Source organism: Schistocerca gregaria, chromosome X (assembly GCF_023897955.1).
Source record: "Schistocerca gregaria isolate iqSchGreg1 chromosome X, iqSchGreg1.2, whole genome shotgun sequence".
NCBI classification, from domain to species: Eukaryota; Metazoa; Arthropoda; class Insecta; order Orthoptera; family Acrididae; genus Schistocerca; species Schistocerca gregaria.
The window spans coordinates 17,334,645-17,354,818 of NC_064931.1; positions in this window are offsets into that span (position 1 = coordinate 17,334,645).

Here is a 20,174-nt window from a genome sequence, read left to right on the forward strand (position 1 = left end):
TCCCAATTGCTCACCCAGTCTGCCATTTTTTCTTACTGCAGCCAGTCTGCCAGAAGCTATATGTCACTAGTTGTGTATCATAAGAGAGTGATCGTTACTCCTCCCAGGGGTTATTCGAGATATCTTAATCGAAACCCTAGTAACGAGGCATTGGCTACCTTAAGAGAGTCATAGCTACTCGTCCCAATTGCTCACCCAGTCTGCCATTTTTTTTTACTGCAGCCAGTCTGCCAGAAGCTATATGTCACTAGTTGTGTATCATAAAAGAGTGATCGTTACTCCTCCCAGGGGTTATTCGAGATATCTTAATCGAAACCCTAGTAACGAGGCATTGGCTACCTTAAGAGAGTCATAGTTACTCGTCCCAATTTCTCACCCAGTCTGCCATTTTTTCTTACTGCGGCCAGTCTGCCAGAAGCGATATGTCACTAGTTGTGTATCATAAAAGAGTGATCGTTACTCCTCCCAGGGGTTATTCGAGATATCTTAATCGAAACCCTAGTAACGGGGCATTGGCTACCTTAAGAGAGTCATAGTTACTCGTCCCAATTGCTCACCCAGTCTGCCATTTTTTCTTACTGCGGCCAGTCTGCCAGAAGCTATATGTCACTAGTTGTGTATCATAAAAGAGTGATCGTTACTCCTCCCAGGGGTTATTCGAGATATCTTAATCGAAACCCTAGCAACGAGGCATTGGCTACCTTAAGAGAGTCATAGTTACTCGTCCCAATTGCTCGCCCAGTCTGCCATTTATTCTTACTGCGGCCAGTCTGCCAGAAGCGATATGTCACTAGTTGTGTATCATAAAAGAGTGATCCTTTCTCCTCCCAGGGGTTATTCGAGATATCGTAATCGAAGCCTTAGTAACGAGGCATTGGCTACCTTAAGAGAGTCATAGTTACTCGTCCCAATTGCTCACAGAGTCTGACATTTTTTCTTACAGCGGCCAGTCTGCCAGAAGCGATATGTCACTAGTTGTGTATCATAAAAGAGTGATCGCTTCTCCTATCAGGGGTTTTTCGAGATATCTTAATCGAAACCCTAGTAACGAGGCATTGGCTACCTTAAGAGAGTCATAGTTACTCGTCCCAATTGCTCACCCAGTCTGCCATTCTTTCTTACTGCGGCCAGTCTGCCAGAAGCGATATGTCACTAGTTGTGTATCATAAAGTGTGATCGTTACTCCTCCCAGGGGTTATTCGAGATATCTTAATCGAAACCCTAGTAACGAGGCATTGGCTACCTTAAGAGAGTCACTCGTCCCAATTGCTCACCCAGTCTGCCATTTTTTCTTACTGCGGCCAGTTTGCCAGAAGCGATATGTCACTAGTTGTGTATCATAAAAGAGTGATCGTTTCTCCTCCCAGGGGTTATTCGAGATATCTTAATCGAAACCCTAGTAACGAGGCATTGGCTACCTTAAGAGAGTCATAGTTACTCGTCCCAATTGCTCACCCAGTCTGCCATTTTTTCTTACTGCAGCCAGTCTGCCAGAAGCGATATGTCACTAGTTGTGTATCATAAAAGAGTGATCGTTACTCCTCCCAGGGGTTATTCGAGATATCTTAATCGAAACCCTAGTAAGGAGGCATTGGCTACCTTAAGAGAGTCATAGTTACTCGTCCCAATTGCTCACCCAGTCTGCCATTTTTTCTTACTGCGGCCAGTCTGCCAGAAGCCATATGTCACTAGTTGTGTATCATAAAAGAGTGATCCTTACTCCTCCCAGGGGTTATTCGAGATATCTTAATCGAAACCCTAGTAACGAGGCATTGGCTACCTTAAGAGAGTCATAGCTACTCGTCCCAATTGCTCACCCAGTCTGCCATTTTTTCTGACTGCGGCCAGTCTGCCAGAAGCTATATGTCACTAGTTGTGTATCATAAAAGAGTGATCGTTACTCCTCCCAGGGGTTATTCGAGATATCTTAATCGAAACCCTAGCAACGAGGCATTGGCTACCTTAAGTGAGTCATAGTTACTCGTCTCAATTGCTCACCCAGTCTGCCATTTTTTCTTACTGCGGCCAGTCTGACAGAAGCGATATGTCACTAGTTGTGTATCATAAAAGAGTGATCCTTTCTCCTCCCAGGGGTTATTCGAGATATCTTAATCGAAACCCTAGTAACGAGGCATTGGCTACCTTAAGAGAGTCATAGTTACTCGTCCCAATTGCTCACCCAGTCTGCCATTTTTTCTTACTGCGGCCAGTCTGCCAGAAGCGATATGTCACTAGTTGTGTATCATAAAAGAGTGATCGTTACTCCTCCCAGGGGTTATTCGAGATATCTTAATCGAAACCCTAGTAACGAGGCATTGGCTACCTTAAGAGAGTCATAGTTACTCATCCCAATTGCTCACCGAGTCTGACATTTTTTCTTACTGCGGCCAGTTTGCCAGAAGCGATATGTCACTAGTTGTGTATCATAAAAGAGTGATCGTTTCTCCTCCCAGGGGTTATTCGAGATATCTTAATCGAAACCCTAGTAACGAGGCATTGGTTACCTTAAGAGAGTCATAGTTACTCGTCCCAATTGCTCACCCAGTCTGCCATTTTTTCTTACTGCGGCCAGTCTGCCAGAAGCTATATGTCACTAGTTGTGTATCATAAAAGAGTGATCGTTACTCCTCCCAGGGGTTATTCGAGATATCTTAATCGAAACCCTAGCAACGAGGCATTGGCTACCTTAAGAGAGTCATAGTTACTCGTCTCAATTGCTCACCCAGTCTGCCATTTTTTCTTACTGCGGCCAGTCTGACAGAAGCGATATGTCACTAGTTGTGTATCATAAAAGAGTGATCCTTTCTCCTCCCAGGGGTTATTCGAGATATCTTAATCGAAACCCTAGTAACGAGGCATTGGCTACCTTAAGAGAGTCATAGTTACTCGTCCCAATTGCTCACCCAGTCTGCCATTTTTTCTTACTGCGGCCAGTCTGCCAGAAGCGATATGTCACTAGTTGTGTATCATAAAAGAGTGATCGTTACTCCTCCCAGGGGTTATTCGAGATATCTTAATCGAAACCCTAGTAACGAGGCATTGGCTACCTTAAGAGAGTCATAGTTACTCATCCCAATTGCTCACCGAGTCTGACATTTTTTCTTACAGCGGCCAGTCTGCCAGAAGCGATATGTCACTAGTTGTGTATCATAAAAGAGTGATCCTTTCTCCTCCCAGGGGTTATTCGAGATATCTTAATCGAAACCCTAGTAACGAGGCATTGGCTACCTTAAGAGAGTCATAGTTACTCGTCCCAATTGCTCACCCAGTCTGCCATTTTTTCTTACTGCGGCCAGTCTGCCAGAAGCGATATGTCACTAGTTGTGTATCATAATAGAGTGTTCGTTTCTCCTCCCAGGGGTTATTCGAGATATCTTAATCCAAACCCTAGTAACGAGGCATTGGCTACCTTAAGAGAGTCATAGTTACTCGTCCCAATTGCTCACCCTTTCTGCCATTTTTTCTAACTGCGGCCAGTCTGCCAGAAGCTATATGTCACTAGTTGTGTATCATAAAAGAGTGATCGTTTCTCCACCTAGGGTTATTCGAGATATCTTAATCGAAACCCTAGTAACGATGCATTGGCTACCTTAAGAGAGTCATAGTTACTCGTCCCAATTGCTCACCCAGTCTGCCATTTTTTCTTACTGTGGCAAGTCTGCCAGAAGCGGTATGTCACTAGTTGTGTATCATAAAAGAGTGATCCTTTCTCCTCCCAGGGGTTATTCGAGATATCTTAATCGAAACCCTAGTAACGAGGCATTGGCTACCTTAAGAGAGTCATAGCTACTCGTCCCAATTGTTCACCCAGTCTGCCATTTTTTCTTACTGCAGCCAGTCTGCCAGAAGCTATATGTCACTAGTTGTGTATCATAAAAGAGTGATCGTTATCCTCCCAGGGGTTATTCGAGATATCTTAATCGAAACTCTAGTAACGAGGCATTGGATACCTTAAGAGAGTCATAGTTACTCATCCCAATTGCTCACCCAGTCCACCATTTTTCTTACTGCGACCAGTCTGCCAGAAACGATATGTCACTAGTTGTGTGTCATAAAAGAGTGATCGTTTCTACTCCCAGGTGTTATTCGAGATATCTTAATCGAAACCCTAGTAACGAGGCTTTCGCTACCTTAAGAGAGTCATAGTTACTCGTCCCAATTGCTCACCCAGTCTGCCATTTTTTCTTACTGCGGCCAGTTTCCCAGAAGCGATATGTCACTAGTTGTGTATCATAAAAGAGTGATCGTTTCTCCTCCCAGGGGTTATTCGAGATATCTTAATCGAAACCCTAGTAACGAGGCATTGCCTACCTTAAGAGAGTCATAGTTACTCGTCCCAATTGCTCACCCAGTCTGCCATTTTTTCTTACTGCAGCCAGTCTGCCAGAAGCGATATGTCACTAGTTGTGTATCATAAAAGAGTGATCGTTACTCCTCCCAGGGGTTATTCGAGATATCTTAATCGAAACCCTAGTAACGAGGCATTGGCTACCTTAAGAGAGGCATAGTTACTCATCCCAATTGCTCACCGAGTCTGACATTTTTTCTTACAGCGGCCAGTCTGCCAGAAGCGATATGTCACTAGTTGTGTATCATAAAAGAGTGATCCTTTCTCCTCCCAGGGGTTATTCGAGATATCTTAATCGAAACCCTAGTAACGATGCATTGGCTACCTTAAGAGAGTCATAGTTACTCGTCCCAATTGCTCACCCAGTCTGCCATTTTTTCTTACTGTGGCAAGTCTGCCAGAAGCGGTATGTCACTAGTTGTGTATCATAAAAGAGTGATCCTTTCTCCTCCCAGGGGTTATTCGAGATATCTTAATCGAAACCCTAGTAACGAGGCATTGGCTACCTTAAGAGAGTCATAGCTACTCGTCCCAATTGTTCACCCAGTCTGCCATTTTTTCTTACTGCAGCCAGTCTGCCAGAAGCTATATGTCACTAGTTGTGTATCATACAAGAGTGATCGTTATCCTCCCAGGGGTTATTCGAGATATCTTAATCGAAACTCTAGTAACGAGGCATTGGATACCTTAAGAGAGTCATAGTTACTCATCCCAATTGCTCACCCAGTCCACCATTTTTCTTACTGCGACCAGTCTGCCAGAAACGATATGCCACTAGTTGTGTGTCATAAAAGAGTGATCGTTTCTACTCCCAGGTGTTATTCGAGATATCTTAATCGAAACCCTAGTAACGAGGCTTTCGCTACCTTAAGAGAGTCATAGTTACTCGTCCCAATTGCTCACCCAGTCCAACATTTTTTCTTACTGCAGCCAGTCTGCCAGAAGCGATATGTCACTAGTTGTGTATCAAAAAAGAGTGATCGTTACTCCTCCCAGGGGTTATTCGAGATATCTTAATCGAAACCCTAGTAAGGAGGCATTGGCTACCTTAAGAGAGTCATAGTTACTCGTCCCAATTGCTCACCCAGTCTGCCATTTTTTCTTACTGTGGCCAGTCTGCCAGAAGCCATATGTCACTAGTTGTGTATCATAAAAGAGTGATCGTTACTCCTCCCAGGGGTTATTCGAGATATCTTAATCGAAACCCTAGTAACGAGGCATTGGCTACCTTAAGAGAGTCATAGCTACTCGTCCCAATTGCTCACCCAGTCTGCCATTTTTTCTTACTGCGGCCAGTCTGCCAGAAGCGATATGTCACTAGTTGTGTATCATAAAGTGTGATCGTTACTCCTCCCAGGGGTTATTCGAGATATCTTAATCGAAACCCTAGTAACGAGGCATTGGCTACCTTAAGAGAGTCATAGTTACTCGTCCCAATTGCTCACCCAGTCTGCCATTTTTTCTTACTGCGGCCAGTTTCCCAGAAGCGATATGTCACTAGTTGTGTATCATAAAAGAGTGATCGTTTCTCCTCCCAGGGGTTATTCGAGATATCTTAATCGAAACCCTAGTAACGAGGCATTGCCTACCTTAAGAGAGTCATAGTTACTCGTCCCAATTGCTCACCCAGTCTGCCATTTTTTCTTACTGCAGCCAGTCTGCCAGAAGCGATATGTCACTAGTTGTGTATCATAAAAGAGTGATCGTTACTCCTCCCAGGGGTTATTCGAGATATCTTAATCGAAACCCTAGTAACGAGGCATTGGCTACCTTAAGAGAGGCATAGTTACTCATCCCAATTGCTCACCGAGTCTGACATTTTTTCTTACAGCGGCCAGTCTGCCAGAAGCGATATGTCACTAGTTGTGTATCATAAAAGAGTGATCCTTTCTCCTCCCAGGGGTTATTCGAGATATCTTAATCGAAACCCTAGTAACGAGGCATTGGCTACCTTAAAAGAGTCATAGTTACTCGTCCCAATTGCTTACCCAGTCTGCCATTTTTTCTTACTGCAGCCAGTCTGCCAGAAGCTATATGTCACTAGTTGTGTATCATAAAAGAGTGATCGTTATCCTCCCAGGGGTTATTCGAGATATCTTAATCGAAACCCTAGTAACGAGGCATTGGATACCTTAAGAGAGTCATAGTTACTCGTCCCAATTGCTCACCCAGTCTGCCATTTTTTCTTACTGCGGCCAGTCTGCCAGAAGCCATATGTCACTAGTTGTGTATCATAAAAGAGTGATCCTTACTCCTCCCAGGGGTTATTCGAGATATCTTAATCGAAACCCTAGTAACGAGGCATTGGCTACCTTAAGAGAGTCATAGCTACTCGTCCCAATTGCTCACCCAGTCTGCCATTTTTTCTTACTGCGGCCAGTCTGCCAGAAGCTATATGTCACTAGTTGTGTATCATAAAAGAGTGATCGTTACTCCTCCCAGGGGTTATTCGAGATATCTTAATCGAAACCCTAGCAACGAGGCATTGGCTACCTTAAGAGAGTCATAGTTACTCGTCTCAATTGCTCACCCAGTCTGCCATTTTTTCTTACTGCGGCCAGTCTGCCAGAAGCGATATGTCACTAGTTGTGTATCATAAAAGAGTGATCGTTACTCCTCCCAGGGGTTATTCGAGATATCTTAATCGAAACCCTAGTAACGAGGCATTGGCTACCTTAAGAGAGTCATAGTTACTCATCCCAATTGCTCACCGAGTCTGACATTTTTTCTTACAGCGGCCAGTCTGCCAGAAGCGATATGTCACTAGTTGTGTATCATAAAAGAGTGATCCTTTCTCCTCCCAGGGGTTATTCGAGATATCTTAATCGAAACCCTAGTAACGAGGCATTGGCTACCTTAAGAGAGTCATAGTTACTCGTCCCAATTGCTCACCCAGTCTGCCATTTTTTCTTACTGCGGCCAGTCTGCCAGAAGCGATATGTCACTAGTTGTGTATCATAATAGAGTGATCGTTTCTCCTCCCAGGGGTTATTCGAGATATCTTAATCCAAACCCTAGTAACGAGGCATTGGCTACCTTAAGAGAGTCATAGTTACTCGTCCCAATTGCTCACCCTTTCTGCCATTTTTTCTAACTGCGGCCAGTCTGCCAGAAGCTATATGTCACTAGTTGTGTATCATAAAAGAGTGATCGTTTCTCCACCTAGGGTTATTCGAGATATCTTAATCGAAACCCTAGTAACGATGCATTGGCTACCTTAAGAGAGTCATAGTTACTCGTCCCAATTGCTCACCCAGTCTGCCATTTTTTCTTACTGTGGCAAGTCTGCCAGAAGCGGTATGTCACTAGTTGTGTATCATAAAAGAGTGATCCTTTCTCCTCCCAGGGGTTATTCGAGATATCTTAATCGAAACCCTAGTAACGAGGCATTGGCTACCTTAAGAGAGTCATAGCTACTCGTCCCAATTGTTCACCCAGTCTGCCATTTTTCCTTACTGCAGCCAGTCTGCCAGAAGCTATATGTCACTAGTTGTGTATCATAAAAGAGTGATCGTTATCCTCCCAGGGGTTATTCGAGATATCTTAATCGAAACTCTAGTAACGAGGCATTGGATACCTTAAGAGAGTCATAGTTACTCATCCCAATTGCTCACCCAGTCCACCATTTTTCTTACTGCGACCAGTCTGCCAGAAACGATATGTCACTAGTTGTGTGTCATAAAAGAGTGATCGTTTCTACTCCCAGGTGTTATTCGAGATATCTTAATCGAAACCCTAGTAACGAGGCTTTCGCTACCTTAAGAGAGTCATAGTTACTCGTCCCAATTGCTCACCCAGTCCAACATTTTTTCTTACTGCAGCCAGTCTGCCAGAAGCGATATGTCACTAGTTGTGTATCATAAAAGAGTGATCCTTTCTCCTCCCAGGGGTTATTCGAGATATCTTAATCGAAACCCTAGTAACGAGGCATTGGCTACCTTAAGAGAGTCATAGTTACTCGTCCCAATTGCTCACCCAGTCTGCCATTTTTTCTTACTGCGGCCAGTTTGCCAGAAGCGATATGTCACTAGTTGTGTATCATAAAAGAGTGATCGTTTCTCCTCCCAGGGGTTATTCGAGATATCTTAATCGAAACCCTAGTAACGAGGCATTGGCTACCTTAAGAGAGTCATAGTTACTCGTCCCAATTGCTCACCCAGTCTGCCATTTTTTCTTACTGCAGCCAGTCTGCCAGAAGCGATATGTCACTAGTTGTGTATCATAAAAGAGTGATCGTTACTCCTCCCAGGGGTTATTCGAGATATCTTAATCGAAACCCTAGTAAGGAGGCATTGGCTACCTTAAGAGAGTCATAGTTACTCGTCCCAATTGCTCACCCAGTCTGCCATTTTTTCTTACTGTGGCCAGTCTGCCAGAAGCCATATGTCACTAGTTGTGTATCATAAAAGAGTGATCGTTACTCCTCCCAGGGGTTATTCGAGATATCTTAATCGAAACCCTAGTAACGAGGCATTTGCTACCTTAAGAGAGTCATAGCTACTCGTCCCAATTGCTCACCCAGTCTGCCATTTTTTCTTACTGCGGCCAGTCTGCCAGAAGCGATATGTCACTAGTTGTGTATCATAAAGTGTGATCGTTACTCCTCCCAGGGGTTATTCGAGATATCTTAATCGAAACCCTAGTAACGAGGCATTGGCTACCTTAAGAGAGTCATAGTTACTCGTCCCAATTGCTCACCCAGTCTGCCATTTTTTCTTACTGCGGCCAGTTTCCCAGAAGCGATATGTCACTAGTTGTGTATCATAAAAGAGTGATCGTTTCTCCTCCCAGGGGTTATTCGAGATATCTTAATCGAAACCCTAGTAACGAGGCATTGCCTACCTTAAGAGAGTCATAGTTACTCGTCCCAATTGCTCACCCAGTCTGCCATTTTTTCTTACTGCAGCCAGTCTGCCAGAAGCGATATGTCACTAGTTGTGTATCATAAAAGAGTGATCGTTACTCCTCCCAGGGGTTATTCGAGATATCTTAATCGAAACCCTAGTAACGAGGCATTGGCTACCTTAAGAGAGGCATAGTTACTCATCCCAATTGCTCACCGAGTCTGACATTTTTTCTTACAGCGGCCAGTCTGCCAGAAGCGATATGTCACTAGTTGTGTATCATAAAAGAGTGATCCTTTCTCCTCCCAGGGGTTATTCGAGATATCTTAATCGAAACCCTAGTAACGAGGCATTGGCTACCTTAAGAGAGTCATAGCTACTCGTCCCAATTGTTCACCCAGTCTGCCATTTTTTCTTACTGCAGCCAGTCTGCCAGAAGCTATATGTCACTAGTTGTGTATCATAAAAGAGTGATCGTTATCCTCCCAGGGGTTATTCGAGATATCTTAATCGAAACCCTAGTAACGAGGCATTGGATACCTTAAGAGAGTCATAGTTACTCGTCCCAATTGCTCACCCAGTCTGCCATTTTTTCTTACTGCGGCCAGTCTGCCAGAAGCGATATGTCCCTAGTTGTGTATCATAAAAGAGTCATCGTTACTCCTCCCAGGGGTTATTCGAGATATCTTAATCGAAACCCTAGTAACGAGGCATTGGCTACCTTAAAAGAGTCATAGTTACTCGTCCCAATTGCTTACCCAGTCTGCCATTTTTTCTTACTGCGGCCAGTCTGCCAGAAGCGATATGTCACTAGTTGCGTATCATAAAGTGTGATCGTTACTCCTCCCAGGGGTTATTCGAGATATCTTAATCGAAACCCTAGTAACGAGGCATTGGCTACCTTAAGAGAGTCATAGTTACTCGTCCCAATTGCTCACCCAGTCTGCCATTTTTTCTTACTGCGGCCAGTTTGCCAGAAGCGATATGTCACTAGTTGTGTATCATAAAAGAGTGATCGTTTCTCCTCCCAGGGGTTATTCGAGATATCTTAATCGAAACCCTAGTAACGAGGCATTGGCTACCTTAAGAGAGTCATAGTTACTCGTCCCAATTGCTCACCCAGTCTGCCATTTTTTCTTACTGCAGCCAGTCTGCCAGAAGCGATATGTCACTAGTTGTGTATCATAAAAGAGTGATCGTTACTCCTCCCAGGGGTTATTCGAGATATCTTAATCGAAACCCTAGTAACGAGGCATTGGCTACCTTAAGAGAGTCATAGTTACTCATCCCAATTGCTCACCGAGTCTGACATTTTTTCTTACAGCGGCCAGTCTGCCAGAAGCGATATGTCACTAGTTGTGTATCATAAAAGAGTGATCCTTTCTCCTCCCAGGGGTTATTCGAGATATCTTAATCGAAACCCTAGTAACGAGGCATTGGCTACCTTAAGAGAGTCATAGTTACTCGTCCCAATTGCTCACCCAGTCTGCCATTTTTTCTTACTGCGGCCAGTCTGCCAGAAGCGATATGTCACTAGTTGTGTATCATAATAGAGTGATCGTTTCTCCTCCCAGGGGTTATTCGAGATATCTTAATCCAAACCCTAGTAACGAGGCATTGGCTACCTTAAGAGAGTCATAGTTACTCGTCCCAATTGCTCACCCTTTCTGCCATTTTTTCTAACTGCGGCCAGTCTGCCAGAAGCTATATGTCACTAGTTGTGTATCATAAAAGAGTGATCGTTTCTCCACCTAGGGGTTATTCGAGATATCTTAATCGAAACCCTAGTAACGATGCATTGGCTACCTTAAGAGAGTCATAGTTACTCGTCCCAATTGCTCACCCAGTCTGCCATTTTTTCTTACTGTGGCAAGTCTGCCAGAAGCGGTATGTCACTAGTTGTGTATCATAAAAGAGTGATCCTTTCTCCTCCCAGGGGTTATTCGAGATATCTTAATCGAAACCCTAGTAACGAGGCATTGGCTACCTTAAGAGAGTCATAGCTACTCGTCCCAATTGTTCACCCAGTCTGCCATTTTTTCTTACTGCAGCCAGTCTGCCAGAAGCTATATGTCACTAGTTGTGTATCATAAAAGAGTGATCGTTATCCTCCCAGGGGTTATTCGAGATATCTTAATCGAAACCCTAGTAACGAGGCATTGGATACCTTAAGAGAGTCATAGTTACTCATCCCAATTGCTCACCCAGTCCACCATTTTTCTTACTGCGACCAGTCTGCCAGAAACGATATGTCACTAGTTGTGTGTCATAAAAGAGTGATCGTTTCTACTCCCAGGTGTTATTCGAGATATCTTAATCGAAACCCTAGTAACGAGGCTTTGGCTACCTTAAGAGAGTCATAGTTACTCGTCCCAATTGCTCACCCAGTCCAACATTTTTTCTTACTGCAGCCAGTCTGCCAGAAGCGATATGTCACTAGTTGTGTATCATAAAAGAGTGATCCTTTCTCCTCCCAGGGGTTATTCGAGATATCTTAATCGAAACCCTAGTAACGAGGCATTGGCTACCTTAAGAGAGTCATAGTTACTCGTCCCAATTGCTCACCCAGTCTGCCATTTTTTCTTACTGCGGCCAGTTTGCCAGAAGCGATATGTCACTAGTTGTGTATCATAAAAGAGTGATCGTTTCTCCTCCCAGCCGTTATTCGAGATATCTTAATCGAAACCCTAGTAACGAGGCATTGGCTACCTTAAGAGAGTCATAGTTACTCGTCCCAATTGCTCACCCAGTCTGCCATATTTTCTTACTGCAGCCAGTCTGCCAGAAGCGATATGTCACTAGTTGTGTATCATAAAAGAGTGATCGTTACTCCTCCCAGGGGTTATTCGAGATATCTTAATCGAAACCCTAGTAAGGAGGCATTGGCTACCTTAAGAGAGTCATAGTTACTCGTCCCAATTGCTCACCCAGTCTGCCATTTTTTCTTACTGTGGCCAGTCTGCCAGAAGCCATATGTCACTAGTTGTGTATCATAAAAGAGTGATCGTTACTCCTCCCAGGGGTTATTCGAGATATCTTAATCGAAACCCTAGTAACGAGGCATTGGCTACCTTAAGAGAGTCATTGCTACTCGTCCCAATTGCTCACCCAGTCTGCCATTTTTTCTTACTGCGGCCAGTCTGCCAGAAGCGATATGTCACTAGTTGTGTATCATAAAGTGTGATCGTTACTCCTCCCAGGGGTTATTCGAGATATCTTAATCGAAACCCTAGTAACGAGGCATTGGCTACCTTAAGAGAGTCATAGTTACTCGTCCCAATTGCTCACCCAGTCTGCCATTTTTTCTTACTGCGGCCAGTTTCCCAGAAGCGATATGTCACTAGTTGTGTATCATAAAAGAGTGATCGTTTCTCCTCCCAGGGGTTATTCGAGATATCTTAATCGAAACCCTAGTAACGAGGCATTGGCTACCTTAAGAGAGTCATAGTTACTCGTCCCAATTGCTCACCCAGTCTGCCATTTTTTCTTACTGCAGCCAGTCTGCCAGAAGCGATATGTCACTAGTTGTGTATCATAAAAGAGTGATCGTTATTCCTCCCAGGGGTTATTCGAGATATCTTAATCGAAACCCTAGTAACGAGGCATTGGCTACCTTAAGAGAGGCATAGTTACTCATCCCAATTGCTCACCGAGTCTGACATTTTTTCTTACAGCGGCCAGTCTGCCAGAAGCGATATGTCACTAGTTGTGTATCATAAAAGAGTGATCCTTTCTCCTCCCAGGGGTTATTCGAGATATCTTAATCGAAACCCTAGTAACGAGGCATTGGCTACCTTAAGAGAGTCATAGCTACTCGTCCCAATTGTTCACCCAGTCTGCCATTTTTTCTTACTGCAGCCAGTCTGCCAGAAGCTATATGTCACTAGTTGTGTATCATAAAAGAGTGATCGTTATCCTCCCAGGGGTTATTCGAGATATCTTAATCGAAACCCTAGTAACGAGGCATTGGATACCTTAAGAGAGTCATAGTTACTCGTCCCAATTGCTCACCCAGTCTGCCATTTTTTCTTACTGCGGCCAGTCTGCCAGAAGCGATATGTCCCTAGTTGTGTATCATAAAAGAGTCATCGTTACTCCTCCCAGGGGTTATTCGAGATATCTTAATCGAAACCCTAGTAACGAGGCATTGGCTACCTTAAAAGAGTCATAGTTACTCGTCCCAATTGCTTACCCAGTCTGCCATTTTTTCTTACTGCGGCCAGTCTGCCAGAAGCGATATGTCACTAGTTGTGTATCATAAAGTGTGATCGTTACTCCTCCCAGGGGTTATTCGAGATATCTTAATCGAAACCCTAGTAACGAGGCATTGGCTACCTTAAGAGAGTCATAGTTACTCGTCCCAATTGCTCACCCAGTCTGCCATTTTTTCTTACTGCGGCCAGTTTGCCAGAAGCGATATGTCACTAGTTGTGTATCATAAAAGAGTGATCGTTTCTCCTCCCAGGGGTTATTCGAGATATCTTAATCGAAACCCTAGTAACGAGGCATTGGCTACCTTAAGAGAGTCATAGTTACTCGTCCCAATTGCTCACCCAGTCTGCCATTTTTTCTTACTGCAGCCAGTCTGCCAGAAGCGATATGTCACTAGTTGTGTATCATAAAAGAGTGATCGTTACTCCTCCCAGGGGTTATTCGAGATATCTTAATCGAAACCCTAGTAAGGAGGCATTGGCTACCTTAAGAGAGTCATAGTTACTCGTCCCAATTGCTCACCCAGTCTGCCATTTTTTCTTACTGTGGCCAGTCTGCCAGAAGGCATATGTCACTAGTTGTGTATCATAAAAGAGTGATCGTTTCTCCTCCCAGGGGTTATTCGAGATATCTTAATCGAAACCCTAGTAACGAGGCATTGGCTACCTTAAGAGAGTCATAGTTACTCGTCCCAATTGCTCACCCAGTCTGCCATTTTTTCTTACTGCAGCCAGTCTGCCAGAAGCGATATGTCACTAGTTGTGTATCATAAAAGAGTGATCGTTACTCCTCCCAGGGGTTATTCGAGATATCTTAATCGAAACCCTAGTAACGAGGCATTGGCTACCTTAAGAGAGGCATAGTTACTCATCCCAATTGCTCACCGAGTCTGACATTTTTTCTTACAGCGGCCAGTCTGCCAGAAGCGATATGTCACTAGTTGTGTATCATAAAAGAGTGATCCTTTCTCCTCCCAGGGGTTATTCGAGATATCTTAATCGAAACCCTAGTAACGAGGCATTGGCTACCTTAAGAGAGTCATAGTTACTCGTCCCAATTGCTCACCCAGTCTGCCATTTTTTCTTACTGCAGCCAGTCTGCCAGAAGCGATATGTCACTAGTTGTGTATCATAAAAGAGTGATAGTTACTCCTCCCAGGGTTTATTCGAGATATCTTAATCGAAACCCTAGTAACGAGGCATTGGCTACCTTAAGAGAGTCATAATTACTCGTCCCAATTGCTCACCCAGTCTGCCATTTTTTCTTACTGCGGCCAGTCTGCCAGAAGCGATATGTCACTAGTTGTGTATCATAATAGAGTGATCGTTTCTCCTCCCAGGGGTTATTCGAGATATCTTAATCGAAACCCTAGTAACGATGCATTGGCTACCTTAAGAGAGTCATAGTTACTCGTCCCAATTGCTCACCCAGTCTGCCATTTTTTCTTACTGTGGCAAGTCTGCCAGAAGCGGTATGTCACTAGTTGTGTATCCGAAAAGAGTGATCCTTTCTCCTCCCAGGGGTTATTCGAGATATCTTAATCGAAACCCTAGTAACGAGGCATTGGCTACCTTAAGAGAGTCATAGCTACTCGTCCCAATTGTTCACCCAGTCTGCCATTTTTTCTTACTGCAGCCAGTCTGCCAGAAGCTATATGTCACTAGTTGTGTATCATAAAAGAGTGATCGTTATCCTCCCAGGGGTTATTCGAGATATCTTAATCGAAACCCTAGTAACGAGGCATTGGCTACCTTAAGAGAGTCATAGTTACTCGTCCCAATTGCTCACCCAGTCTGCCATTTTTTCTTACTGCGGCCAGTCTGCCAGAAGCGATATGTCCCTAGTTGTGTATCATAAAAGAGTCATCGTTACTCCTCCCAGGGGTTATTCGAGATATCTTAATCGAAACCCTATTAACGAGGCATTGGCTACCTTAAAAGAGTCATAGTTACTCGTCCCAATTGCTCACCCAGTCTGCCATTTTTTCTTACTGCGGCCAGTCTGCCAGAAGCGATATGTCACTAGTTGTGTATCATAAAAGAGTGATCGTTACCCCTCCCAGGGGTTATTCGAGATATCTTAATCGAAACCCTAGTAACGAGGCATTGGCTACCTTAAGAGAGTCATAGTTACTCGTCCCAATTGCTCACCGAGACTGACATTTATTCTTACAGCGGCCAGTCTGTTAGAAGCGATATGTCACTAGTTGTGTATCATAAAAGAGTGATCCTTTCTCCTCCCAGGGGTTATTCGAGATATCTTAATCGAAACCCTAGTAAAGAGGCATTGGCTACCTTAAGAGAGTCATAGTTACTCGTCCCAATTGCTCACCCAGTCTGCCTTTTTTTCTTACTGCGGCCAGTCTGCCAGAAGCGATATGTCACTAGTTGTGTATCATAAAAGAGTGATCCTTTCTCCTCCCAGGGGTTATTCGAGATATCTTAATCGAAACCCTAGTAACGAGGCATTGGCTACCTTAAGAGAGTCATAGTTACTCGTCCCAATTGCTCACCCAGTCTGCCATTTTTTCTAACTTGGCCAGTCTGCCAGAAGCGATATGTCACTAGTTGTGTATCATAAAAGAGTGATCGTTTCTCCTCTTAGGTGTTATTCGAGATATCTTAATCGAAACCCTAGTAACGAGGCATTGGCTACAATAAGAGAGTCATAGTTACTCGTCCCAATTGCTCACCCAGTCCAACATTTTTTCTTACTGCGGCAAGTCTGCCAGAAGCGATATGTCACTAGTTGTGTATCATAAAAGAGTGATCCTTTCTCCTCCCAGGGGTTATTCGAGATATCTTAATCGAAACCCTAGTAACGAGGCATTGGCTACCTTAAGAGAGTCATAGCTACTCGTCCCAATTGCTCACCCAGTCTGCCATTTTTTCTTACTGCAGCCAGTCTGCCAGAAGCTATATGTCACTAGTTGTGTATCATAAAAGAGTGATCGTTACTCCTCCCAGGGGTTATTCGAGATATCTTAATCGAAACCCTAGTAACGAGGCATTGGCTACCTTAAGAGAGTCATAGTTACTCGCTCAATTGCTCACCCAGTCTGCCATTTTTTCTTACTGCGGCCAGTCTGCCAGAAGCGATATGTCACTAGTTGTGTATCATAAAAGAGTGATCGTTACTCCTCCCAGGGGTTATTCGAGATATCTTAATCGAAACCCTAGTAACGAGGCATTGGCTACCTTAAGAGGGTCATAGTTACTCGTCCCAATTGCTCACCCAGTCTGCCATTTTTTCTTACTGCGGCCAGTCTGCCAGAAGCGATATGTCACTAGTTGTGTATCATAAAAGAGTGATCGTTTCTCCTCTTAGGGGTTATTCGAGATATCTTAATCGGAACCCTAGTAACGAGGCATTGGCTACCTTAAGAGAGTCATAGCTACTCGTCCCAATTGCTCACCCAGTCTGCCATTTTTTCTTACTGCAGCCAGTCTGCCAGAAGCTATATGTCACTAGTTGTGTATCATAAAAGAGTGATCGTTACTCCTCCCAGGGGTTATTCGAGATATCTTAATCGAAACCCTAGTAACGAGGCATTGGCTACCTTAAGAGAGTCATAGTTACTCGTCCCAATTGCTCACCCAGTCCAACATTTTTTCTTACTGGGGCCAGTCTGCCAGAAGCGATATGTCACTAGTTGTGTATCATAAAAGAGTGATCCTTTCCCCTCCCAGGGGTTATTCGAGATATCTTAATCGAAACCCTAGTAACGAGGCATTGGCTACCTTAAGAGAGTCATAGCTACTCGTCCCAATTGCTCACCCAGTCTGCCATTTTTTCTTACTGCAGCCAGTCTGCCAGAAGCTATATGTCACTAGTTGTGTATCATAAAAGAGTGATCGTTACTCCTCCCAGTGGTTATTCGAGATATCTTAATCGAAACCCTAGTAACGAGCCATTGGCTACCTTAAGAGAGTCATAGTTACTCGTCCCAATTGCTCACCCAGTCTGCCATTTTTTCTTACTGCGGCCAGTCTGCCAGAAGCGATATGTCACTAGTTGTGTATCATAAAAGAGTGATCGTTACTCCTCCCAGGGGTTATTCGAGATATCTTAATCGAAACCCTAGTAACGAGGCATTGGCTACCTTAAGAGAGTCATAGTTACTCGTCCCAATTGCTCACCCAGTCTGACATTTTTTCTTACTGCGGCCAGTCTGCCAGAAGCGATATGTCACTAGTTGTGTATCATAAAAGAGTGATCGTTACTCCTCCCAGGGGTTATTCGAGATATCTTAATCGAAACCCTAGTAACGAGGCATTGGCTACCTTAAGAGAGTCATAGTTACTCGTCCCAATTGCTCACCCAGTTTGCCATTTTTTCTTACTGCGGCCAGTCTGCCAGAAGCGATATGTCACTAGTTGTGTATCATAAAAGAGTGATCGTTACTCCTCCCAGGGGTTATTCGAGATATCTTAATCGAAACCCTAGTAACGAGGCATTGGCTACCTTAAGAGAGTCATAGTTACTCGTCCCAATTGCTCACCCAGTCCAACATTTTTTCTTACTGCGGCTAGTCTGCCAGAAGCGATATGTCACTAGTTGTGTATCATAAAAGAGTGATCCTTTCTCCTCCCAGGGGTTATTCGAGATATCTTAATCGAAACCCTAGTAACGAGGCATTGGCTACCTTAAGAGAGTCTTAGCTACTCGTCCCAATTGCTCACCCAGTTTGCCATTTTTTCTTACTGCGGCCAGTCTGCCAGAAGCTATATGTCACTAGTTGTGTATCATAAAAGAGTGATCGTTACTCCTCCCAGGGGTTATTCGAGATATCTTAATCGAAACCCTAGTAACGAGGCATTGGCTACCTTAAGAGAGTCATAGTTACTCGCTCAATTGCTCACCCAGTCTGCCATTTTTTCTTACTGCGGCCAGTCTGCCAGAAGCGATATGTCACTAGTTGAGTATCATAAAAGAGTGATCGTTACTCCTCCCAGGGGTTATTCGAGATATCTTAATCGAAACCCTAGTAATGAGCCATTGGCTACCTTAAGAGAGTCATAGTTACTCGCCCCAATTGCTCACCCAGTCTGACATTTTTTCTTACTGCGGCCAGTCTGCCAGAAGCGATTTGTCACTAGTTGTGTATCATAAAAGAGTGATCGTTACTCCTCCCAGGGGTTATTCGAGACATCTTAATCGAAACCCTAGTAACGAGGCATTTTCTGCCTTACTCGTCCCAATTGCTCACCCAGTCTGCCATTTTTTCTTACTGCGACCAGTCTGACAGAAGCGATATGTCACTAGTTGTGTATCATAAAAGAGTGATCGTTTCTCCTCCCAGGGGTTATTCGAGATATGTTAATCGAAACCCTAGTAACGAGGCATTGGCTACCTTAAGAGAGTCATAGTTACTCGTCCCAATTGCTCACCCAGTCTGCCATTTTTTCTTACTGTGGCAAGTCTGCCAGAAGCGATATGTCACTAGTTGTGTATCATTAAAGAGTCATCGTTAATCCTCCCAGGGGTTATTCGAGATATCTTAATCGAAACCCTAGTAACGAGGCATTGGCTACCTTAAGAGAGTCATAGTTACTCGTCAAAAATTGCTCACACAGTCCAACATTTTTTCTTACTGCAGCCAGTCTGCCAAAAGCGATATGTCACTAGTCGTGTATCATAAAAGAGTGATCCTTTCTCCTCCCAGGGGTTATTCGAGATATCTTACTCGAAACCCTAGTAACGAGGCATTGGCTACCTTAAGAGAGTCATAGCTACTCGTCCCAATTGCTCACCCAGTCTGCCATTTTTTCTTACTGCGGCCAGTCTGCCAGAAGCTATATGTCACTAGTTGTGTATCATAAAAGAGTGATCGTTACTCCTCCCAGGGGTTATTTGAGATATCTTAATCGAAACCCTAGTAACGAGGCATTGGCTACCTTAAGAGAGTCATAGTTACTCGTTCCAATTGCTCACCCAGTCTGCCATTTTTTCTTACTGCGGCCAGTCTGCCAGAAGCGATATGTCACTAGTTGTGTATCATAAAAGAGTGATCGTTACTCCTCCCAGGGGTTATTCGAGATATCTTAATCGAAACCCTAGTAACGAGGCATTGGCTACCTTAAGAGAGTCATAGTTACTCGTCCCAATTGCTCACACAGTCCAACATTTTTTCTTACTGCAGCCAGTCTGCCAGAAGCGATATGTCACTAGTTGTGTATCATAAAAGAGTGATCCTTTCTCCTCCCAGGGGTTATTCGAGATATCTTAATCGAAACCCTAGTAACGAGGCATTGGCTACCTTAAGAGAGTCATAGCTACTCGTCCCAATTGCTCAATCAGTCTGCCATTTTTTCTTACTGCGGCCAGTCTGCCAGAAGCTATATGTCACTAGTTGTGTATCATAAAAGAGTGATCGTTACTCCTCCCAGGGGTTATTCGAGATATCTTAATCGAAACCCTAGTAACGAGGCATTGGCTACCTTAAGAGAGTCATAGTTACTCGTTCCAATTGCTCACCCAGTCTGCCATTTTTTCTTACTGCGGCCAGTCTGCCAGAAGCGATATGTCATTAGTTGTGTATCATAAAAGAGTGATCGTTACTCCTCCCAGGGGTTATTCGAGATATCTTAATCGAAACCCTAGTAACGAGGCATTGGCTACCTTAAGAGAGTCGTAGTTACTCGTCCCAATTGCTCACCGAGTCTGACATTTTTTCTTACAGCAGCCAGTCTGCCAGAAGCGATATGTCACTAGTTGTGTATCCTAAAAGAGTGATCCTTTCTCCTCCCAGGGGTTATTCGAGATATCTT